A 25,355-nucleotide genomic window follows, 5' to 3' on the forward strand; every position below is an offset into this window, starting at 1 on the left:
TTTCCATAGACATTTAGAAAAACTGGCAAAAAGATAAACATTACTAAATTTCAAAAAGTAGAATTCTTTTTTTTCATTCAGTTATACATATACACGTATTATTTTTTAAATTATTTTCCATTATAGGTTGTTATAAGACATTGACTACAGTTCCCTGTGCTATACAGTAAACCTTTCTTGCTTGTCACATATCTATTTTTTTTAATTAGAAATCTAGTGTTCTATTCATACTAAGTCAGATAAGTGGAATCAAAAATGTCATAAACTTTTTGTTAGGCAAAAATTCATAAGCTTTCTAAAATATATATATTATACATATTATTTACATATGTGTATGTAAGCTTTTCTACTACACTTGATAAAGGCTTGAGAAAGAACATCAGAAAATGGAGAAACTGGAAAACATAAACTAAGTGAAATGGGAGCACTGAATATGAAATAGAAAAAGTAAAACAAGCTAGATAAAAGTAAAACATACAGCATCTTTTCATGTGTTTGTTAGCATAAGTATGTCTTCTTTGGAGAAATGTCTATTTAGTTCTTTGGCTCATTTTAAAAATGTGGAATGCTTCATGAATTTGCTTGTCATCCTTGCACAGGGGCCATGCTAATCTTCTCTGTATCATTCCAATTTTAGTATATGTGTTGCTGAAGTCAGAATGGCCGCTATCAAAAAGTCTACAAACAGTAAACACTGGAGAGGGTGCAGATAAAAGGGAACCCTCTTACACTGTTGGTGGGAATGCAAACTAGTACAGGCACTATGGAGAACAGGGTGGAGATTCCTTAAAAAACTGGAAATAGAACTGCTGTATGACCCAGAAATCCCACTGCTGGGCATACACACCAAGGAAACCAGAATTGAAAGAGATACATGTACCCCAATGTTCATCACAGCACTGTTTACAATAGTCAGGACATGGAAGTAACCTGGATGTCCATTGGCAGACAAATGGATAAGAAAGCTGTGATACATATACACAATGGAATATTATTCAGCCATTAAAAAGAATGCATTTGAATCAGTTATAATGAGGTGGATGAAACTGGAGCCTATTATAAAGAGTGAAATAAGTCAGAGAGAAAAACACCAATACAGTATACTAACACATATATATGGAATTTAGAAAGATGGAAATGATGACCCTATATGCAAGATAGCAAAAGAGACACAGATGTAAACAGACTGTTGGACTCTGGGAGAACGCAAGGGTGGGGTGATTTGAGAGAATAGCATTGAAACATATATATTATCATATGTGAAATAGATCACCAGTCCAGGTTCAATGCATGAGACAGGGTGCTCAGGGCTGGTGCACTGTGATGACCCTGAGGGATGGGAGGGAGAGGGAGGTGGGAGGGGTTTCAGGATGTACATGTACATGTACATATGTATACCCATGGCTGATTCATGTCAATGTATGACAAAACGACTACAATATTGTAAAGTAATCAGCCTCCAATTAAAATAAATAAATTAATTTTTTTTTAAATCCTCATATAGTCCAGCTGTTTATAAACATGGCTGCTCATTAGAAACAAATCTGGAGATCTGGTGGGAAAATAGCAATATCCAGGCATTTTTATTTTTCAAAAATTTCCAAGATAATTTTGATATGCTTCCAGATTTTAAAAAGTGATTATAGGTGTTTCTATTAAATAGTAGTTTTGATTATATAGAATTCTATTATCTTTTTCTGTTGACCAATCATGATACAATGGTATCACGTAATAGTTACATAATCACAATAGTAAAAGATTTTTATCAGTTTTCACAATCAATATTCAGACAAAAAATAAAAGATAATTACAATCAGGTAATAGTTACATAATCACAATAGTAAAATATGTTTATCAGTTTTCACAATCAATATTCAGACAAAAAATAAAAGATAATTACAATTACAATTGCAATAACCTAATAATATAAAATAATTACATACAATTTGGTGGGGGTCAAACAGAGTGATGTACTAAGTGGAAGTGCATACATGCACATATTTTCATCTGCTCAGTCAGGCTATCTTTTTGTTTTTAATCCATCTACATTTAAAGTTATTATCAATATGTATGATCCTATAACCGTTTTCTTAGTTGTTTGGGGTTTATTTTCTGTAGGTAGGGCTTTTCCTTCTCTTGTTTCCTGCCTAGAGAAGTACATTTAGAATTTGTTGAAGAGTTTGTTTGGTGGTGTTGAATTCTCTTAACTTTTGCCTGTCTAGAAATCTTTTTATTTCTCTATCAAATGTGAAGGAGAGTTGCTGGGTAGAGTATTCTAGGTAGACTTACTTCGCTCTGTATAATAGAGCGAATACTTTACTCTCACGTGAAAGAAACACATGAAAGAGAACATGTGTGTCTTTCAGTTCTGGTTTCCTCAGTGTGTATGCCCAGCAGTGAAATTGCTGGGTAATATGCAAGTTCTATTTCCAGCTTTTTAAGGAATCTCCACACTGTTCTCCACAGTGGCTGTACTAGTTTGCATTCCCACCAACAGTGTAAGAGGGTTCCCTTTTCTCCACACCCTCTCCAGCATTTATTGCTTGTAGACATTTGGATAGCAGCCATTCTGAGCAGAGTGAGATGGTACCTCACTGTGGTTTTGATTTGCATTTCTCTGATAATGAGTGATGTTGAGAATCTTTTCATGTGTTTGTTAGCTATCTGTACGTCTCCTTTGAGAAATATGTTTAGTCTTTTGGCCCATTTTTTGACCGGGTCATTTATTTTTCTGGAACTGAGCTGCTGGAGCTGCTTGTATATTTTTGAGATTAATTCTTTCCTGGATTATCCTCACTATCATTATTCTGAATTATTTTTCTGGGAGGGTGCCTATCTCTACTTCATTTAGTTGTTTTTCTGGGGTTTATCATGTCCCTTCATCTGGGATATAATTTTCTGCTTTTTCATGCTGATTAACTTTCATGTTAATTGACTTTCTGAAAAAAAGCTATGACCAACCTAGACAGCATATTAAAAAGCAGAGACATTACTTTGCCTACAAAGTTCCATCTAGTCAAAGCTATGGTTTTTCCAGTAGTCATGTATGGATGTGAGAGTTGGACTATAAAGAAAGCTGAGCACTGAAGAATTTATGTTTTTGAACTGTGTGGTGGTGGTGGAGACTCTTGAGACCCTTGGACTACAAGAAGATCAAACCAGCCAATCCTAAAGGAAATCAGTCCTGAATATTCATTGGAAGGACTGATGCTGAAGCTGAAACTCCAATACTTTGGCCACCTGATGAAAAGAACTGACTCACTGGAAAAGACTCTGATGCTGGGAAAGATTGAAGGCAAGAGGAGAAGGGGACAACAGAGGATAAGATGGTTGGATGGCATCACCAACTCGATGGACATGATTTGAAGAAAGCTCCGGGAGTTGGTGATGGACAGGGAAGCCTGGCGTGCTGCAGTTCATGGGGTTGCAAAGAGTTGGACACTACTGAGCAACTGAACTGAACTGAGCTGAACTTTCTGTAATGTGGCTTTTGTTTTAGTCTCTGTGGGGCTGTGCTTCTGCTTGGTTCTTCTGTCTGCCCCCTGATGGAGGAGGCTAAGATGCTTGTGTAAGCTTCCTGATGGGAGGGACTGGTGATAGGAAAAACTGGGTCTTGCTCTGGTGGGCAGGGCCTTGATCAGTAAAGCTATAATCCAATTTTCTGCTGATGGGTGGGGTTGCACTCTCTACCTGGTAGTTGTTTTTTGTTTTTGTTTTTGTTTTGTTTTGTTTTTGCCTAAGGCAGCCCAGCCCTCGGGTCTACAGGCTCTGTGGTATGGTTAATGGTGACCTCCAAGGTGGTTAACACCAAAGGGGGCCTTCCAGGACTGCAGCTGCCAGTGCCCCCATCCCTGTGGTGAGACCCTGCTAACCCATGTCTTCACAGGAGACCTCCCAACACTAGCAGGTAGTTTTGGCCATCTTCTGTGGGGTCATTGCTCCTTTCCTTTGTATCTTGGTACACACAAGGTTTTGTTTGTGCCCTCCAAGACTGGAATCTCTGTTTCCCCAACATTGTGGAAGTCTTATAAGAAAATCCTGCTGGCCTTCAATGTCAGATCCCTGATGATTCCCAGTCCCTTTGTCAGATCCTCAGGCTGGGAAGCCTGATGTGGGGTTCAGAACCTTCACAACAGTAGGAGAAGTTCTTTGGTATTATTTTTCTCCAGTTTGTGGGTCACCCACCTGAAAGGAATGGGATTTAATTTTATCATGATTTTTCCCCTCCTACCATCTCACGATGGCTTCTTCTTTGTCTTTGGATATGGGAGTATCTTTTGTTGGTTCCAGCATTCTCTTGTTGATGGTTGTTAAACAGCTAGTTGTGTTTTTGGTACTCTCGCAGGAGGAGATGACTGCATTTTTGAACCAGAAGTTATTTTTTCAAATACTTATATTTGGGGATGTTGCATCCATTTTTTCATTCAAGAGTGCAGACTTCAGCCGGAAATAATGTTACGTAGAGAGCAAGCTTCAAAATCAAATTGAATTCTATGGCATTCTTGTAAATGACACTGTACAGTGTATTTTTAAGTGCCCAAAGCAAGGGAAATATAAGAAGAAAGAACTGTATAGGTTAAAGCCAAAAGTAGGTAGAAGACTCAGAAATTATGTGAGGCTAACCTTTTTCCCCCCTCGTGTTGATACTTGTATTCCCAGCCTACAAACCCAACTTTGGATCTGAAAATTTCCCAACAAAGCTTTTTTCCTTGAATGTCTACTATTATCAGAATGGTTTCCAGGACCTGCCCCTGTGTTCATTCGCCATTGACTGTCTTAGGCAACATTGCACCTCTGCTTAGATTAGTCTCACTATAGACCTGACAGGAACTAGGATCCTGAGTACTATTTTTATTCCTCACAATATTCGCAAATAATGGCACTGGATTCCTGATAGCATTGCTGTACCTATACCAGTAGATGCCTTTTTTCTCTCTAGGTCATATTTAAAACAAATTATTCACCCTTGATTTCTGCCTAAGTAACAATGACAATATGGAGTATTCCCTTGTTCCCTGAAGCTTTCTGAAGGGAGCTGAAACTCAGAGAGGATTTGAAAAGCATTAAAATGTATTTATCTCTCAGTCAGTTCAAATGTACTGAAAGAAAGAGAACATTTATGTCCAAGACTACTTCAGGTAAAACTCAAATTCTCTGATCTCTCTAAAGTTTTCACTTCTGTGTGAGAAATCATACTGTCTTTCTTAAATAAACCCATAAGAGATTTAGAATGCTGCAGTCCTTGCAAGCAATCCCAGAATGCTTTAATACTATTTTTTTAGTTCTTTCTTCACTTCAATGGCAATTCAGAATGGATTATAATGAATCAGTTTTTGATTCTAGGCTTCCAATTGCTTCACAAAATATGCCTTTAGAAGAAATCAAAACTATTTCTATGCTTCTCTCTAGGCCTGGAAAAAAAAATCTTATGGGTCCATAATAGGCAGTTTTCTGACCAGAAAGTAAATCCACGATGAAATCATCCTAGAGAAATAACTGTTTCATCTTCATGTAAAGACACATAAAAGAGGAAATACCACAGACTTCTTCAGTTACCCCAAATGTTAACAAGCTTTAATCCTTACAAAACTGGGATCGACCCTTGAAAATTGGATTTATACGTGTGATGGTTAATTTTATGTGTCAGCTTAACTAGGCCACAGATATTTGGTCAAACATTATTCTGTGTACTTCTGTGAAGATATTTTGGGAGGCAATTAACATTCAAATTGATAGACTGAAAAGCAGGTTGCCCTTGTTAACATAGGTAGGCCTTTTGTAATCAAGAACAATAGAAAAGCTTACCCCCAAAGAGAGAATCTCCTGCTTTTCAGACTTTGAGCTGGGACAACAGTTCTTCTTGGTTCTACAGCAGTCTGCTGACCTTCAGACTTGAGCTGGGTGTCAGCTCTGACAAGGTTGATCTTGCCAGCCTCCACAGCTGCATGAACCAATTTCACATATATATATAAAGTCAAGTGGGTCTTAAGAAGTGTTACTACAAATAAAGCTAGTGAAGGTAAGGAATTGCAGCTGAGCTATTTCAAATCCTAAAAGATGATGCTCTGCTGCATTCAATGTCCCAGCAAATTTGGAGAACTCAGCAGGGGCCACAGGACTGGAAAGGGTCAATTTTCATTCCAATCCCAAAGAAGGGCAATTCCAAAGAATGTTCAAACTACTGCACAATTGCATTCATCTCACATGCTAGTAAGCTCACGCTCAAATCTTTCAAATTAGACTCATGAACAAAGAACTTCCAGATATACTGGCTGGATTTTAAAAAGGCAGAGGAACCAGAGATCATATTACCAACAACCTTTGGATCATAGAAAATGCAAGAGAATTCCAGAAAAATATCCCTTTCAGCTTCATTGACTACATGAAAGCCTTTGACTTTGTGGATAACAACAAACTGTGGAATATTCTTAAAGAGATGGAAGTACCAGAACACCTTACCTGCCTCCTGAGAAACCTATATACAGATCAAGAAGCAACAGTTAGAACTAGACATGGAACAACAGACTGGTTCCAAATTGGGAAAGGAGTACGTCAAGGCTGTATATTGTCACCCTGCTTATTTAACTTATATGCAGAGTACATCATGCAAAATGCTGGACAAGATGAAGCGCAAGCTAGAACCAAGATTTCTGGGAGAAATATCAATAACCTCAGATATGCAAATGATACCACCCTAATGGCAGAAAGCAAAAAGCAACTGAAGTGCCTCTTGATGAAGGTGAAACAGGAGGGTGAAAAGCTGGCTTAAAACTCAACATTCAAAAAACTAAGATCATGGCATCCGGTCCCAACACTTCAGGAGAGAAAATGGAAACGGTGACAGATTTTATTTTCTTGGGCTCCAAAATCACTGTGGATGGTGTCTGCAGCCACAAAACTAAAAGACACTTGCTCCTGGGAAGAAAAGCTATGGCAAACCTAGACAGTGTGTTAAAAAGCAGAGCTATCACTTTACCAACAATAATCTGCATAGTCAAAACCATATTTTTCCAGTAGTCATGAATGTGAGAGCTGGACCATAAAGAAGGTCAAGCACTGAAGACTTGATGCTTTTGAACTGCAGCATTGGAGAAGACTCTAGAGAGTGCCCTGGACAGCAAGAAATTCAAACCAGTCAATCCTAATGGAAATCAACCCTGAATATTCATTGGAAGGAATGAGGCTGAAACTGATGTGTCAATACTTTGGCCACTTGATGCAAAGAGCCGACTCATTAGAAAAGACCCAGATGCTAGAAAAGATTGAAGGCAGGAGGAGAAGGGGATGACAGAGGATGAGATGGTTGGATGGCATCATCGACTCAATGGACATGAATTTGAGTAAACTCCAGGAGTTGGTGATGGACAGGGTAGCCTGGCTTGCTGCAGTCCATGGGATTGCAGAGTCAGACACGACTGAGCCACTGAACAATGATAGGTATCTACAGATAGAGATTGATGGATAGATACAGAGATCGATAGACACATAGATATATATGATAGAGATAGAGATATTCTGTTGGTTCTGTTTCTGTAGAGAATTCTGACTAATATAGGAGGGTAAACAGAATGAATTCAACTTCAGACATGTTGAATTTGTGGCTTCTCTGAGATATTTTATATACTTAAAATATGTCTTGAACTATTAAGTGCACTTTTTGAGCCAAAAAAATTATCATACATGAAGGCCAAAATTCCAAAACATTGTTCTACCAAAAAAAAAATTTATTTTTTCTAAACTTGGGATGGGCATACTGTTATAAAACCATAGTATTTACTTTAGTTGAAGGTCAAAGGATGAGTCACAGACCTTTTTGACTATCTCATGGAAGCCATATACTCCATCAAGAAGGAAACAAATAGACAACCAACTTTCAGAAAACAGAGCACTGAAGCCCACAGGTTCTAGTCTGGCAAGAAGATCACTGCAGTCCAAAAAACATAATGTGGAAATAATAAAAAGCTAACTAAAACTCAAGGTCATTTGAAAGCTTTCAAAGCAGCAGCAATAACTTATATTTTAACACATTTAATAGAACATTTGGATCACACAGAAATATCTAATAATGTTAACATAAATATAATTTCAACTTGAATAAAATACAGCTGCTGCTGCTACTGCTGCTAAATACAGCTGAGTGCTAGGTAACCACTACATGACATTACGAGGCTTCATATGCATGACTTTAGACCAGAGTTTTCAAACTCCAACCATACGAGGGAAGTGATATATTTGGACTAGCCTCCAGTCAGAGTAACTAATGGGAAAAGAAGCCAAATCAGTAGCAAGAAGCAGCTCACCTCAATGACAATAAGGCTGTGAGAATCCAACAGTGTATGTGACCTAAAAAACAGAGTGGGTTGCTATTCTTACCATTAAGACAATTTGTCCACATTTAATTCCCATGCAGAAAGCAAAATAAATGTGAGGATGATAAGAGAAGACTGACATTAACATTCTTTGTATCTTTGATTCTGTTCAAGTCAGTTTCCCCTTGCGAGCAGGTGACCTCTGGCTGGGGAAGACAAAATAACAGTATGGTCTATCTGTTGTTTACACCAGGTGAGTGGTAATTGCTTATTCTAGGATATAGACACTTTATTTTCCTCTGTCACAGAGAGGTAATATTTCAGAAAACTGTACTTCAGTGAAATACACAGTATACTTTGATATTTGAGAATCACGGCTTTTCTCTACAAGAATATAGATAATATCCTCTCAAGTGTTTTGGCAGTTGTGCAATCTTAGTATTTACTTCTAAAATATTTATCAAGAATGAAACATATTGTTACTCAGATGCTTTCACTAGTTGGTGTGGGTTTTTTAAAAATAAGCTTGCGTACAGCTTGTTTCTTTCTTCTGATCTCTTCAGGAAAAAAAAAAAAAAGTTACTTTTCTTCTTAAGAAACAGTTCAATATTCTTGACTGGTTGCAAGCTACTACTCCAAACTATATTTTACAATATACCGAATAGAAGATTAGTCATATAGCAGTAGTGCTTATAGCTTATATTCCATTTTCTAGATTTTATACCTAGCAGTCCATAAGGTTTTGCTCTTCTATAAATAGCCTTCTATTTACATCTGCTCACCACCAGATGTTATTATTTGACATGGCATTGTATATCATTGCCATGTAGGTGACATAAAAATTTATGTCCTATTCAAGAATGGTTGACAAATTCTACTTTCATTTCACAATGGATGAATGCAAATGACTTGGCCTTAATGTTTCAAAAACAAAGTTATTACTGTTTGGTATTCTTTTTGGCTTGAAAAGTGTTTGGCATTTTGTGCACACACAGACACACACAGATACACTATATATATACATTTTTTTCTTTACTTTGCTAGTTTATCTTTATATAAGTTTTACTGCCTTTACAAAGCCTTGGGCTTCAATTCTCCTGTCTGAAGATCAGCATATTAGGCAAATAAGCATGGTTTTATTTTTCATTTGCATTGCTTATTTCCAATGCATGATTTTTTTCTCTCTACAGCACTAAATTATCAGGCCTCTGATTGATGCACTTGCTGTCCTGCATACTGATCTGGAACAGAATATCTCATTTGTCTTCACAATTTCATCTTTCATAGACTGAGCCATTTCCAAACGCATCAGATGACATCATTTCAGAGATTAGATATTTACTTCTTTTCAGTCTCAGGCCTCTCTGTACATGAACTACTCTATTTTGTGTAATCTATTTACTTTCATGCATAAAATATATTTTAGACCTTACTTTAAATATTGCATGGAATTGGCAATGTGCTCCTACACAGTGTTTTTATTTTAAAGTGTTAGTGGATGCTTTAACATCTAAGAAGCACAGGAAGAGGGTGAAGGGCTGAGGCTATAACAGAACCTTCCCTTGTCCTAGCAACCTATTTTGAGCAAGTGCTTGAAAATGCTTTTTTGACTGATTCCAATAGAATGGCTTTTGTATATTATGAAAAATTAAAAACACTCTGGAGCCAACAAATAGTAGAATAACAGAGGCAGAAGATAGGATTAGTGAATTAGAAGATAGAATGGTAGAAATAAATGAATCAGAGAGGATAAAAGAAAAACGAATTAAAAGAAATGAGGACAATCTCAGAGACCTCCAGGACAATATTAAACGCTACAACATTCGAATCATAGGGGTTCCAGAAGAAGAAGACAAAAAGAAAGACCATGAGAAAATACTTGAGGAGATAATAGTTGAAAACTTCCCTAAAATGGGGAAGGAAATAATCACCCAAGTCCAAGAAACCCAGAGAGTCCCAAACAGGATAAACCCAAGGCGAAACACCCCAAGACACATATTAATCAAATTAACAAAGATCAAACACAAAGAACAAATATTAAAAGCAGCAAGGGAAAAACAACAAATAACACACAAGGGAATTCCCATAAGGATAACAGCTGATCTTTCAATAGAAACTCTTCAAGCCAGGAGGGAATGGCAAGACATACTTAAAATGATGAAAGAAAATAACCTACAGCCCAGATTATTGTACCCAGCAAGGATCTCATTCAAGTATGAAGGAGAAATCAAAAGCTTTTCAGACAAGCAAAAGCTGAGAGAATTCTGCACCACCAAACCAGCTCTCCAACAAATACTAAAGGATATTCTCTAGACAGGAAACACAAAAATGGTGTATAAACTCGAACCCAAAACAATAAAGTAAATGGCAACGGGATCATACTTATTAGTAATTACCTTAAACGTAAATGGGTTGAATGCCCCAACCAAAAGACAAAGACTGGCTGAATGGATACAAAAACAAGACCCCTACATATGTTGTCTACAAGAGACCCACCTCAAAACAGGGGACACATACAGACTGAAAGTGAAGGGCTGGAAAAAGATTTTCCATGCAAATTGGGACCAAAAGAAAGCAGGAGTCACAATACTCGTATCAGATAAATTAGACTTTAAAACAAAGGCTGTGAAAAGAGACAAAGAAGGTCACTACATAATGATCAAAGGATCAATCCAAGAAGAAGATATAACAATTATAAATATATATCCACCCAACATGGGAGCACAGCAGTATGTAAGACAAATCCTAACAAGTATAAAAGGAGAAATTAACAATAACACAATAATAGTGGGAGACTTTAATACCCCACTCACACTTATGGATAGATCAACTAAACAGAAAATTAACAAGGAAAAAAACAAAAACAAAAACAAAAACATGTATCTATAAAGCTCACTAAAGCAAAGCACAGTAAAATGAGGTATGGCAATAAAAGGCGTTAAATTTATTAAATAAAAAAAAATAATAATAAAGTGCTGAAAAATTAAAAAAAAAAAGTAAGCTTCAATAAAATTCAAGATTTATTTATGATAAAAAATTCTCTTCTAAGTTTGAAAAAAAAAAAAAAAAAAAGCATCTTCACCAGATACCAAGATTGACTTTGAAAGTATATGAACCCATGGATTATATCTTCCAGATTTGACTTAATAATCTGTTTTTCCAACTCTGAATCTCAGTTACAAATATAATAAACCAAGACAAGCATTATTCTGGGCTTTCCTGATGGCTCAAATGGCAAAGAATCTGCCTACCAGGCAGGAGACCTGGGTTCAATCCCTGGATTGGGAAGATTCCCTAGAGAAGGGAACAGCTACCCACTCCAGTATTCTGGCCTGGAGAATTGCATGGACAGAGGCACGGCAGGCTGCATTCCATCGAGTAGCATTATTCTAAGCAGGTAGAGGGATTAAATCTTGATTTTTTAAGATATTATAGTATTCTTGACTTCAGTTAAAATCACAGTACTGGTGCTAGCCAAAAAAATATTGGAGAACATTTAATTAGCCCAAACTGTTTCCATAGCCATCTCCTCCAAATTAAAGGATTAGTTAATGAAAAAGAAAAGACAGATTATAAAGGAAATGAGTTTAGTTTGAGAAGCTGTGCCAGAGAACTCGATCTCAGATCAAGTCATCACGAGGTGAAACCACTGAGCTTTCTTTAATGCTGAGAATCTGAAGGTAGATTTGCACCTGCTTCCTGGTCAGTCCCAGGGATGCTGCATGTTTCATGAGGAAGCTGCTCTACCTCTCACAGTACGGCAGAAGTAGGTACAATAGGAGCATGACTGGTGGATCTAGGAATCGGGGAGCAGGAGAAAACCTCCTGAGATTCCTGGGGCACCAGAGTGGAATAGGAGAGCGTCTGAAAGTTTTATGCGACTCTCCTAAAAGATATGAAATGTTGCCCCAAGTGTAACCCTCAGGTTCAAAAGTGGTATGATAGACCTCTGCCTGTCAGAGGTCAGAAGAGGAGAGACTATATATAATGTATACTCAGTCACTCAGTCATGTCCAACTCTGCAGCTCCCGCCAGACTCCTCTGTCCATGGGATTCTCTAGGCAAGAATACTGGAGGGTTGTCACTTCCTGCTCCAGGGGATCTTCTTGACCCAAGGATTGAATCCTCTCCGCCTGCATCTCCTGTATTGGTAGGCAGATTCTTTACCACTGAGCCACCTGGGAAACCTATTATATATAATGGCCTAATGGAAAAAGACTACACATAAGTAACTACATCTTGCCATAGGACTTCGATTAAGATCTAAAAAGATACTTTTTCTTCTCAAAGGTGATGAATTTGTACATTCCTTCCCTTTCCACTTTAACTATTTAAACTTAAGTGACTGATGAAGTTATTCCACTAAGTTTACCTAAAGGTGACTAAATGAAATTTTCCTACTATACTTAAGAAACGCACTGTCACATACTGTTGTTAAGAGCTCAGATTCAGAAACAAGGTCTGATAGGTTCAAATCCTAGCTTTGCCTAAGATTTGTGACATTAGGCAAGTCAGATTATCTCTCTGTGTCTCTGTTTCCTCATATACAAATTGGTGTGAAATAGTGATTTACTTATACTATTGTGAGAATTAAATGAGTCACACACATGCTTAGAAAAGTACCTATGGAAAGTATTATATATATATATATATATTATCAATGTCATTATTATTCATCAGATGGAATGGGTGCTGAAGCTAGAAGTTACTGTTACAAAGTGTACTTTTTGCAGACCAAGTTTGGGCTTTTAAATTAAATATGTAAATGCTACATAGTGATATTAACATTATATATATATATAGAATTTTAGAGAAGAAATAACATTAAAGATTATTTAATTCAAGACTTATTTTTAAAGACAAGGTGAATGATATTTAGAAAGGTTGGATAATGGCTATGGAGCTAATAAATCTCAGAACTGGAATTCAAACCCAGGTCATTCAACGTGCCAGGTACTACACTGTATTTGAAAATGCAACAGTATGCGAGGCCCAAATAGGTCTTACCTCACAGAGTTTACAACATACCAGGAAAGATAGCTGGAAAGGTGGTGGTGTGTTACAATGGGAGAAATATGTGGTACAGTATTCCTAGGAGCCAATTAAGGCTTTCAAAGAAAGTGACTTGTGATTCGTTTCTTATATGATATAAACCAATACAATATTGTAAAGTAAAATAATAATAATAATAAATAAATAAACAAAATAAAACACACAAAAAAGAAAGTGACTTGAAGCTGAAATCTACCTGAGAAGTGGGAGTTAGACGGACGAAGGGGTATAATTAAAATACCTAAAGTCAAAGGAGAGCTGTGAAAGTGGCTTCAGAGTTGAGAAGAAGCAGAATTTGTTCTAAGAGTTGATATAGATTTTGTATATTTTAGCAAAGAATGTAGGAAAAGGGGGTGAATAGAAGTAGTAATATGGTGAGATTCTTTAGTGATATTATAAACTATGGTTTATAGCATACTAAAAAGCAGAGACATTACTTTGTCAACAAAGGTCCATCTAGTCAAGGCTACGGTTTTTCCAGTAGTCATGTATGGATGTGAGAGTTGGACTATAAAGAAAGCTGAGCACAGAATTGATGCTTTTGAACTGTGGTGTTGGAGAAGACTCTTGAGAGTTCCTTGGACTGCAAGGAGATCCAACCAGTCCATTCTAAAGGAAATCAGCCCTGGGTGTTCATTACAAGGACTAATTTTGAAGCTGAATCTCCAAAATTTTGGCCACCTGATGTGAAGAGCTGACCCATTTGAAAAGACCCTAATGTTGAGAAAGATCGAAGGCAGGAGGAGGAAGGGGACAACAGAGGATGAAATGGTTAGATGGCATCATCGACTCAATGGACATGAGTTTGGATAAACTCTAGGAGTTGGTAATGGACAGGGAGGCCTTGCATGCTGCAGTTCATGGGATCACAAACAGTTGGACATGACTGAGCAATTGAATTGAACTGAACTGAAACTATGGTAAGAAATTTGGGCTTAATCCTAAAGGCAAGGAAAAGTATCAAAGCTTTTAAGCAGAGAGTCAAAATAGATTTTCACTGTTGGAGACTCTTTCTAAAAACCACAGGAGAAGAGACTGGGAAGGAAAAGATGAATCAGGGAGACCATTTAAGGGACAGTTGCACTTAAGAAAGAAAGCTAGATCTTCTGTCTAAAATCCTTTGTTCTTTTGAAGGCTATCACTGTAGAAAAGCAAGAAAAAAAAATTGGAATAAGAAAAATAAAGAGACTATACTATTTTTGCTCCCCTTAATAGATGTTCAACTCTTTTCATATAGATCACAGATTGTTAGTGAGAAATGACTTTGAGAAAACCAGCCTTTAAATTGTAGAGACAGGATACATGTTTTGCTCACATTCTATTAAATGGCAGAGTCAAAACTAAACCACAGATCTAACCTGTCAGCCTATCCCCTCCACCACAACATACTGAAATAAACTCCCTAGAAGGAAGACAGAACCATGGCAGTTACTGCTACTGCTAAGTCACTTCAGTTGTGTCCGACTCTGTGCCACCCCATAGATGGCAGCCCACCAGGCTCCCCTGTCCCTGGGATTCTCCAAGCAAGAACACTGGAATGGGTTGCCATTTCCCTCTCCAATGCATGATAGTGAAAAGTGAAAGTGAAGTCACTCAGTTGTGTCCGACTCTTAGTGACCCCATGGACTGCAGCCTACCAGGTTCCTCCACCCATGGGATTTTCCAGGCAAGAGTACTGGAGTGGAGTACCATTGCCTTCTCTGACCATGGCAGTTACCCAGGGACAAAAAGACCCAGAATCTTGAGAAGATTTATCCTGAAAAGAGAAGCTTTAACAAACCCTGGTGGCCCAGCCATTTGCCAGAGCCTATGAAAAGTTGTTTCTCTGGAGGCTTTTGCCCTGAGTTTTGTCATATGATCCTCTCTCCTCACAAGAAAATTCTCTTTTTTTTTTTTAATTAATTTTATTTTATTTTTAAACTTTACATAATTGTATTAGTTTTGCCAAATATCAAGATGAATCCGCCACAGGTATACATGTGTTCCCCATCCTGAACCCTCCTCCCTCCTCCCTCCCCATACCATCCCTCTGGGTCGTCCCAGTGCACCAGCCCCAAGCATCCAGTATCGTACATCGAACCTGGATTGGCATCTTGTTTCATACATGAAATTCTCATCTAAAATTAGTTAAGATTAAATCTTAGTAAATAATGTAATTCAGTATGAAAAATAGTCTAATAATACATTTATTATAGACAACCATAATGAGTTACCAGTTGTTCTCAATCTAATTGGTAAGTAGTTCCAATAGTTAGGGAGAAAATTATATTAAGCTGAAGTCTTCCTGCCTATAATTTCTCCTAACTGGTCTGATGTCTTCCAAGTGCCCTTAAATGCATCTTGTCAATAAGCAGGGAGGAATTAAGAAAACTCTGCCTCTTACAGCCTTCAAAACTAAGCTTTGGCTCATCTACCGGTTCACCAGAAAACATTGGGAGTTGAACCTGGATTTGGCAAATGACCTCAGTTAATTCAGTTCACTTTAGGAGCAGATTTTTTTATTTAAAATAACTCAGTTCTCTAAGTGTGCTTCCCTGGTGGCTCAGATGGTAAAGAATCTGCCTGCAATGCAGGAGACCTGGGTTCAATCCCTGGATCTGGAAGATCCCCTGGAGAAGGAAATGGGAACCCACTCCAGTATTGTTACCTAGAGAATTCCGTGGATAGATGTGCCTAGCAGGCTACAGTCCATGGGGTCCCGAAGAGTCAGACACAACTGAGCAACTTTCATTTTCACTTTCTTTCAGTTCTCTAATAGAGACTGTTTAAGATATGAACAACAAAGACATTAAATGCCCCAGAGTCACAGGAAACACATTCAGAGACAAGGCCTAGAAGCACACAGCAGTGACAACTAACCAAGCACCTGCTCCACTGAACCCCTGGTTCTCTGAAGCCTTTCTGGAAGTGGACAACACCTCAGGTAGCCAAGGTAGGTTGCGTGTGCTTCAGCCATGTTTGACTCTTTGACACCTTATGAACTATAGCCCTCCTGGTTCCTCTGTCCATGTGATTTTCCAGGCAAGAATATTAGAGTTAGTTACCATGCGTTTCTCCAGGGGATCTTCCTGACCCAGGGATCAAACCCATGTCTCCTGCGTTGGCAGGGAGAATTTTTACCACTAGAGCCACCTGGGAAGGTCGCTTGTACCATTAGCCTAATAGGACCAAGACAGAACGAGCATGATAGTGACACAGTGACAAAATTCCCATATATTCTAGAACTGCATTCAACTTGAGGCTTGGTTGGAATTTATAAACACCCATCTCTTTTACTGAGTTCCCAAATCCTGCTCATCCCTGCAGTAAATAAGCCTCCTTTAGGCCTGGATGTGAAGGGAAAAGATTCAAATCTAAGATCCTCTGCAGATTATGCAAGTTTGGGTGTTCTCTTAGGAGAATGTCAAAATCTAAAATAAACTTGCCTTAAAACCCCAGACACTTTCCATAAAACAGGAATAGTCTTTAGCCAAAGGATTATTTACAGAAATACTATTATAAATATTGGCAAATTTTTAATCCAAAAAAACCAAATACTTTATTCACAGTTTCACTGTGAATTCACTTATTGCTGAATTCAGTATTCAATCCTCAGGATAGAGCCAGGGAAAAAGATTTCAGAGACTAGTGTTCCAATGGTGAATAACAAAAGCATCTATAATCCCTGACCTTCACAGCTCCAAGAGTTTACTTGATCGATTTTTGTTTTTATAGAAATAATATAGTGACACGCAAAAATGATTCCAGGATATGCATTTGCTAGTCTAAGTACTTAACAGCAAGGAGATCAAACCAGTCAATCTTAAAGGAAACCAATCCTGAATATTCATTGGAAGGACTGAGGCTGAAGCTAAAGTTCCAATACTTTGACCATCTGTTGTGAAGAGCCAACTCATTTGAAAAGACCCTGATGCTGGGAAAGATTGAAGGCAGGAAGAAAAGCGGCTGACAGAGGTTGAGATGGTTGGATGGCATCATCAATTCAATGGATATGAGTTTGAGCAAACTCTGGGAAATAGTGAAGGACAGGGAAACCTGCGTGCTGCAATCCATGGGATTGCAAAGAGTTGGACACAACTGAGTGACTGAACAACAGCAAATGTTATTGCGTGTGTGTGTGTGTGTGTTTGTGTGTGCACGCATGTGCACAGACACATGCAGGGACTAAGCACTAGGATTTGCCACATTTCTGGGACAAAAGATATCAAGTTCTTTCCCAGTCCACCCTGGATAATACCCAGTTCAGTTCACAATGATTAGGTTCAGCTGATACCTCCTCAAGGATCATTAGCTCTTCTATCCAAAAGGTAGTAGAGGGGGCTATTGTTTCCAATTCTTCATTCCATCTTAGCTAGAGAATAATGCTTAATACTCACTTTGCCATATGACTTTGCTGAAACTCCCATAAGAGTAAGCCAATGTGACTTGGCCATGTGATTTGCTTCAGCCTTTACATTAGCAAATGTAATGTGAAAAGAGGTTTTAAACACAATTGGCTTCTGGCATATGTACCATCGTGATGAGAAAAACATGCCCCTAGGAGTTACTCATCCCAGAATGAGTTATGCGGAGCAGAACCAAACCCACCCTATAACCTAGAGCCTAGACCAGCAGGAGCCTCCCCAACCCATATACTCATAAGGCACAAAAATAAATGTCTATTGTTGTAAACTGCTAACAGCTTGTAAGCTTTTATAAAGTTATTTGTTCTATAGCCTTATTTCTGCAATAATATACAAGATTTTCCAGAATTAAATTAACAGTTCTGAAAAAACACACTCAAATTCAAAGGATATATAATTCCACACAAGCAAGTGAATGAGAAAAATAATCTTTATATTGTGTAAATAAGCTACATGAATTTAAATAGTCAATTAAATCATATACACATTTTTACTTTATGTATATCTTTCAGTAAGAGAAACAGATTGAAATGTGAAAGAAAATCCAAAAAAATAAATTAAAAAACAGGTTATCTAGTCAGGCCACTAATAAATACTAGCTGAAACCACACACTAGACTCTATCCTGCTATAAAATTCTTACTAAAAACCACAGTTTCTTTAAGATGAGTCAACCTTTCCTGATTTCTTCAGGAAAAATTTTGGTGGAAAATATTGCAATTTACTACAGATAATGTGTGTTGCTTTTATAATAATTGTAATGGTAGATGTTTTAATGGAGGGAGATGGTCCTTATCTCTAATAAGCTACTGAGCACTTTTTAAACTGAAAAAAAAAAAAAAAGTTACTGAGCTGACACATAAAACGGCCAATTTAATAATTTTAGACAAAACAAGAATCAATGGGAAATTCTGTACAATAAATTCAGTGGTAGAAAACTGCATCAAATGTCAAGGGAAGTGAAGTGGCTGGATCATAGATTTATCACAAATTCCTGGGGCTAGAAAAACCAAAGGATAAAGTACTACTCTATCTCCACCATGTACCAAGCCTTTCAAGTATAAGGATTCAAGAGCTATCTCCCATTTCCTGGGGCCCTGGATACAGGCTCTCCCAATAATTTACCAGACAGGGGCAAGCCTTGTCTTGAGAGATTGACAGGGATTACCCAATTAGTCACAAATCATGAATGCCCACCTACTCAGATCACTTTCCCAATATCAACTCTCAGAATCATGTAGAGTCTAACAACCTGTATTTGTCCTAACTCATCACTTCCTCTGACCTCATTTTTGTCTCAAGGAAATCTGCTCATTCTCCACAAAAACTCTTTCTCTAGTTTACCTTAAAAACCCACTGCCCTTTTAAATTTTTTGATGACAGACTCTAGTGGCTCATTAGATCCAATGCAGACATTAAGCCAAGAATAATCCTCCCAGTGTGGCAAAGAAAGGACAAGTACAAAATTTAAGGTCTGTATTGAAATAGTCTAGCTCTCTAAATCATGTCAAAGATATCTTAGGCCACTTAAACCATGTAACAAAACTAAGTGATAGGTATTTTCCTACCTGCTTTTCCATCAAAGAAATGGAAATTCAGAGAGGCTAAATAACTTGGGGCTTCTCTGATAGCTCAGTTGGTAAAGGATCCACCTGCAATGCAGGAGACTTGGGTTTGATCCCTGGGTCAGGAAGATCCCCTGGAGAAGGGAGAGGCTACCCACTCCAGTATTCTGGCCTAGAGAATCAGACAAAACTGAGCAATTTTAACTTCAAATAACTTATCCAAATTCACAAAACTAATAAATGATGATGCTAGAATTTGAATTAAGTATCTTTTAAAAATACAGTTCAGACCCCAAGCTTCCTACTGTCAGCCTCGACTGCGCATGCTCTTCGCCTAGTGTGGGCCACAAGTTCAACCCTGCAGGAACCAAGCGGCTGCAACGCCGAGCGGAGGAGGCAGGAACCCGAAGGCAAGCAGGAGCTGGGTGGGGACCATGGCCGGGACCACTGTCATGGCCGCGATCGCCGTCACCGAGGCAATGAAGTGCAAGATCCAGGTTCTGCAGCAGCAGGCCGATGATGCAGAGGAGAGGCCAAGCGCCTCCAGCAGAAAGTGGAGGGAGAAAGATGGGCCCAAGAACAGGCTGAGGCTGAAGTGGTCTCCTTAAAACCGTAGGATCCAGCTGGTTGAAGAGGAGCTGAACCGAGCTCAAGAGCGCCTGGCCACTGCGCTGCAAAAGCTGGAGGAAGCTGAGAAAGCTGCCGATGAGAGCGAGAGTTATGAAGGTTATTGAAAACCAAGCCTTAAAAGATGAAGAAAAAATGGAACTCCAGGAAATCCAACTCAAAGAAGCTAAGCACATTGCAGAAGAGGCACACAGGAAGTATGAAGAGGTGGCTCGCAAGTTGGTGATTATTGAGGGAGACTTGGAGCGCACAGAGGAGCGAGCGGAGCTGGCAGAGTCCCGTTGCCGAAAGATGGGTGAGCAAATCAGACTGATGGACCAGCACCTGAAGTGTCTGAGTGCTGCTGAAGAAAAGTACTCTCAAAAGGAAGACAAATATGAGGAAGAGATAAAGATTCTTACCGATAAACTCAAGGAGGCAGAGACTCGTGCTGAGTTTGCTGAGAGATCAGTAGCCAAGCTGGAAAAGACAATTGATGATTTGGAAGATAAACTGAAATGCACCAAAGAGGAGGACCTCTGTACACAAAGGATGCTGAACCAGACTCTGCTTGACCTGAATACAATGTAGAGCACCCCAGCCCCGCCCTGCCGCTGCTCCTCCCTCTCACCCCGACTCCGACTCCACTGGGGCCAGCCTGCCCGAAGCTGACCTTTAAACGGAGGGCTGATCTTTAACTGGAAGGCTGCTTTCTCCTTTCGCCACCTCTCCCACCCCCCCTACTCCTGTGTCCTTTTTGCCAAACAGTCTCTGCCTCTCCCCAGAGATTCCAGTTGGGCTAGAGGCTGAGCACCTTTGGGAACAACGTTTAAGGGAATGTGAGCACAATGCAAAGTGTCTTTAAAAGCATGTTGTGATGTACACATTTTGTAATTACCTTTTTTGTTCTTGATGTTACAACCATTTGTAAAAAAAACATTCCAGATAATTCCGTAGAACTGAAGCAGCAGTCTAATCCCTTTCTCACTTTTGGAAGGTAACATTTCAGCTTAATGCATATTGCCTTCTCCAGAGAGAAAGGGAAAAGGTTTGGGCCTGCCTTACTGAGAGCCTAGCAGCCCAGAGAAAGGCTCCATTTGGGGAAACCTCATTGCCCTGTAAAAAGTACCTGCCAAAGCAGAAAGATGATTCCAGAAGGAGTTAGCCAAAAAAAAAAAAAAAAGTGCTGTTCAGGTTTTCAGCTTTACTGTATCTTTGGACTTTTTTTTTTTTTTTTTTCATCAGAAGTGACCAAACAATTAAGATGGTAAAACCTCTGAGACCAAATCCTTGTCCCAGCTCTACCCTGTTCCCAACTGCTCACAGAATGGATCATGTGCCCCTTATATTGAAGTGACCACTTATTTGCTCTCCTGCCTCCTTGAAAGAAAGGAAAGAAAATTATGTTTTGCCACTGATTTAGCCATATGAAACTCATCTCATCACCTTTTTCTGGGTCTGAAGCTGTTGTCTCTAAAAGTGCCATCTCACTGTGCTTTGTGTCCATTAGTGCTGGAGAAATCTTGAAAAGCGTATGTACAAAACTTGTAAATTTTTATATTTTGGAACTTTGCTTCTTTGGGGTTGAGGCAAACTGGTCACCCCTCTGCCTGTGAGAGCTCTCTACAGTCTGTGGGCTAGCAGTGTGCTGATCTTTTAAAGTTTCTTTCCCTACCCAATCCCCCTTTTTTGATGAGGTTTCAGTGAGGTCTGTTAGGGGTGCATCCTGCAGCTTAATTGGCTTAAAATGTTCTCTCCTTTGGTGTGGTCTCTTTGGGAACCAATTGGGAGGAAAAAAACCAATAGTGTAACTGTTTTGATACTGAAAATTGATAAATGTCTTTTTGAAATAACCAGTCCCTCCAAAATAAATAAATCCAATATGACAAAAAAAAATAAAATAAAATAAATAAAAATAAAAATACAGTTCATATAAATCAGTCCCTTATTTTACAGGTATATCAGGACAATGCAGCTGGAAGGAAAAAGTCAACGACTGATTTGTAATCTTTGCTCTTGCCTCAAGGAAACCTGAAGAGTTAATCCCTGATTGAAATCTTCTTAGGTGACGAGACCTCCAGAGTTGGGGCTTCCATGAACTGAGAAGTTCTGTCCTCACACACTTTTGCTTTTTGTGACTACATACCTTGAAGTGTGGAGTGCCCAGGACATTAGTAAGCTGTGTGTTGAAGATAAAAGACCTCCACTATGTTGTCACCATGGATGTTGCATCTGTATCTCTTCTTAAAGCTAAGCACGTATGGTGATGGATAAAATCCATGGATCTTGTGAGTTTGATTGTCAGTATGAACCCAATGCCAAGCTGCTGGTTTAGTACAATGGATTTTTCAAAGGCCAGAGAGGCTAATTTTGTCCCATAGCAAGCCCAGTGCAGAATCTTGATAAATATGGCCTCATGCCTCCTAAATCAATGGCTTCATGCTCTCTACTACATAACTATGACTCAAATGACTTCAGTGTACCAAAATCATGCTTTTTCAAAATTAGGTGAGGTTCTATATATATATATCCAATTCTACCTTCAAGACCTATGTAAAGTCATACAACTTTTCATAAAGTTTTCAGAAAACATTCTGTACTGGAAATAGTATTGCCTTTTTCTAGACCTTCCATATCATGTATTGTCTATATGGTACTTTTGGAAACTTAATTATCTTCTGCCTGATGTTCCTCTCTAACTGTTCCATGTCACGCTTCCTTCCCCACTCACTAGACAGTGAATTATTAAAGGGCAAGAAACACAACTTACATTTCTCTAATCACTTTTAGTAGTGCCTACCTAGTCTCAGTTCAGTTCAGTTCAGTCGCTCAATCATGTCCGACTCTATATGACACCATGAACCTCAGCACACCAGGCCTCCCTGTCCATCACCAACTCCCGAGTACACCCAAACCCACATCCGTTGAGTCAGTGATGCCATCCAACCATCTCATCCTCTGTCGTCCCCTTCTCCTCCTGCCTCTATCTTTCCCACCATCAGGGTCTTTTCAAATGAGTCAGCTCTTCGCATCAGGTGGCCAAAGTATTCGAGTTTCAGCTTCAAGATCAGTCCTTCCAATGAACACCCAGGATGGATCTCCTTGCAGTCCAAGGGACTCTCAAGAGTCTTCTCCAACACCACAGTTCAAAAGCATCAATTCTTCGGTGCTCAGCTTTCTTTATAGTCCAATTCTCACATCCATACATGACCACTGGAAAAACCATAGCCTTGACTAAATGGACCTTTCTTGGCAAAGTAATGTCTCTGCTTTTTAACATGCTGTCTAGGTTGGTCATAACTTTCCTTCCAAGGAGTAAGCGTCTTTTAATTTCATGGCTGCAATCACCATCTGCAGTGATTTTGGAACCCAAAAAATCAAAGCCTGACACTGTTTCCACTGTTTCCCCATCTATTTGTCATGAAGTGATGGGGCCAGATGCCATTATCTTAGTTTTCTGAATGTTGAGCTTTATCCCAACTTTTTAACTCTCCTCTTTCACTTTCATCAAGAGGCTTTTTAGTTCCTTTAGTTCACTTTCTGCCATAAGGGTGGTGTCATCTGCATATCTGAGGTTATTGATATTTCTCCTGGCAGTCTTGATTCTAGCTTGTGCTTCTTCCAGCCCAGCATTTCTCATGATGTACTCTGCATAGAAGTTAAATAAGCAGGCTGACAGTATACAGCCTTGTCATACTCCTTTTCCTATTTGGAACCAGTCTGTTGTTCCATATCCAGTTCTAACTGTTGCTTCCTGACCTGCATACAAGTTTCTCAAGAGGCAGGTCAGGTGGTCTGGTATTCCCACCTCTTTCAGAATTTTCCACACTTTATTGTGATCCACACAGTCAAAGGCTTTGGCATAGTCAATAGAGCAGAAAACTTGACATTTACAGAGTACTCAATATAGGGCTTCATTCGTAAGGCACAATGAAGATTTTTAAACCTGTAATGGAATAGGTTCAGACGTCTCTAGTTAAAAAACATTTTCTGTTTAAACACAAATGATACAGCAGGTCTAATTAAATTGAACTTTTATTGGAAAGATAATTTTGAGTCAAAACTTTCGACCTTGAGAAGAAAGGTCCTGGAATCCTCAGTAAGCAAATTATTAGATATAATTGTTATTTAGTCACTAAGTCATGTCCAACTCTCTATGATACCCAAGGACTATAACCTGTCAGAATCCTCTGTGCATGGGATTTCCCAGGCAAGAATACTAGAGTAGGTTGCCATTTTTTTCTACAAGGCATCTTTCTGACCCAGGAAACAAACTCATGTCTCCTGCACAGGCAGGTAGGTTCTTTACCACTGAAACACCAGGGAAGCCCATTAGATACATAAGGAAGACAAAAATAGAATCCTTGGTATCAAGGGTCAAATTCCAAAGCATACTATTTTTTATTTGGCTAAATACGATCTTATGATAAAGTCACAAAATGTGTTTTCCTCTAAAATGTTGTATGTTTTCTTCTCTAATTCTTTGATTGGAGCTGAAGTAGCAAGTTTACTTCTGTTTCATTTCAGTTCAGTCACTCAGTCATGTCTGATTCTTTGCAACCCCATGAACTGCAGCTTGTCAGGCTTCCCGGTCCATCACCAACTCCCATAGCTTGTTCAAATTCATGTCCATCGAGTCAGTGATGCCATCCAACCATCTCATCCTCTGTCATCCCCTTCTCTTCCTGCCTTTAATCCTTCCCAGCATCAGGGCCTTCTCTGAAGAGTCAGTTCTTCACACCAGGTGGCCAAAGTATTGGAGCTTCAGCTTCAGCATCATATCCTTCTAATAAATATTCAGCATTGATTTCCTTAGTATTAACTGATTTGATCTCCTTGCAGCCCAAGGGATTCTCAAGAGTCTTCCCCAACACTGTGGTTCAAAATCATCAATTTTTTGGCACTCAGCTTTCTTTATGGTCCAACTCTCATATCCATACATGACTACTGGAAAAACCATAGCTTTGACTAAAGGGACCTTTGCCAGTACAGTAATGTCTCTGATTTTTAAATGCTGTCTAGGTTGGCCACACCTTTTCTTCCAAGGAGAAAGTGTCTTAATTTTATGGCTGCAGTCACCATCTGCAGTGATTTTGGAGCCCAAAAAACTAAACTCTGTCACTGTTTCCCCATCTATTTGCCATGAAGTAATGGCACCAGATAACATGATCTTAGTTTTCTGAATGCTGAGCTTTCAGCCAACTTTTCATTCTCCTCTTTTACTTTTATCAAGAGGCTTTTCAGTTCTTCTTCACTTTCCACCATAAGGTGGTGTCATCTGCATTGTGTGGTAGTTTGAAAATTCTTTGGCATTGCCTTTCTTGGAGATTGGAATGAAAACTGACTTTTCCAGTCCTGTGGCCACAGCTGAGTTTTCCAAATTTGTTGGCATATTGAGTGCAGCACTTTCACAGCATCATC

The 25,355-nt window shown here is 38.9% G+C and overlaps 1 non-coding gene and 1 pseudogene across 1 annotated transcript; one reads left to right on the forward strand and one right to left on the reverse strand.

The window, feature by feature from the left end:
• Positions 1-554: 554 nt before the first annotated feature.
• On the reverse strand, positions 555-658 carry LOC112449156 (U6 spliceosomal RNA). The gene has a single exon (XR_003037648.1). It is a non-coding gene; the product is annotated as a U6 spliceosomal RNA (small nuclear RNA).
• Positions 659-19,697: 19,039 nt separating this feature from the next.
• On the forward strand, positions 19,698-20,816 carry LOC540096 (tropomyosin alpha-3 chain-like; annotated as a pseudogene).
• The last annotated feature ends 4,539 nt before the right edge of the window (positions 20,817-25,355 follow it).

Source organism: Bos taurus, chromosome 12 (genome assembly GCF_002263795.3).
Source record: "Bos taurus isolate L1 Dominette 01449 registration number 42190680 breed Hereford chromosome 12, ARS-UCD2.0, whole genome shotgun sequence".
Classification (NCBI taxonomy): domain Eukaryota; kingdom Metazoa; phylum Chordata; class Mammalia; order Artiodactyla; family Bovidae; genus Bos; species Bos taurus.